The sequence below is a fragment of the Eimeria mitis genome, genomic scaffold (genome assembly GCF_000499745.2).
Source record: "Eimeria mitis Houghton genomic scaffold, Emh_scaff3255, whole genome shotgun sequence".
Classification (NCBI taxonomy): domain Eukaryota; phylum Apicomplexa; class Conoidasida; order Eucoccidiorida; family Eimeriidae; genus Eimeria; species Eimeria mitis.
In genome coordinates, this window is record NW_013571594.1 from 6404 (window position 1) to 6822 (window position 419).

The window sequence follows — 419 nt, forward strand, 5'->3', positions numbered from 1 at the left end:
TCTTTTATTTTTATTTTTTGTTTTTATTTTTTTATTTTGTTTTAAATTGTTTTATTTTATTTTATTTTGTTTATTTTTATTCAATCAAAAATGCCGCTGCCAGTGCCAGCAGCAGGGTAACCCCCCCACCGCCGCCGCCGCCCCTCTAGCAGCAGCAGCAGCAGCAGCAGTAGCAGCAGCAGCAACAGCAGCAACAGCAGCAGCAGCAGCAGCAGCAGCAGCAGCATGAAAGTAACTTCTCTAGTTAAATTTATTAGTAAAAACTACTAAGAATATCAAAAACTCTTTTATTTGCCGAAAGATGCAGTGTACATACACTCCATTTGTTAAGGTTTACGGGCTTCATCTATAAGGCGTTGGCCTCCTAGCAAAATATATATATATATATATGTATATATATATATATATATATGTATATA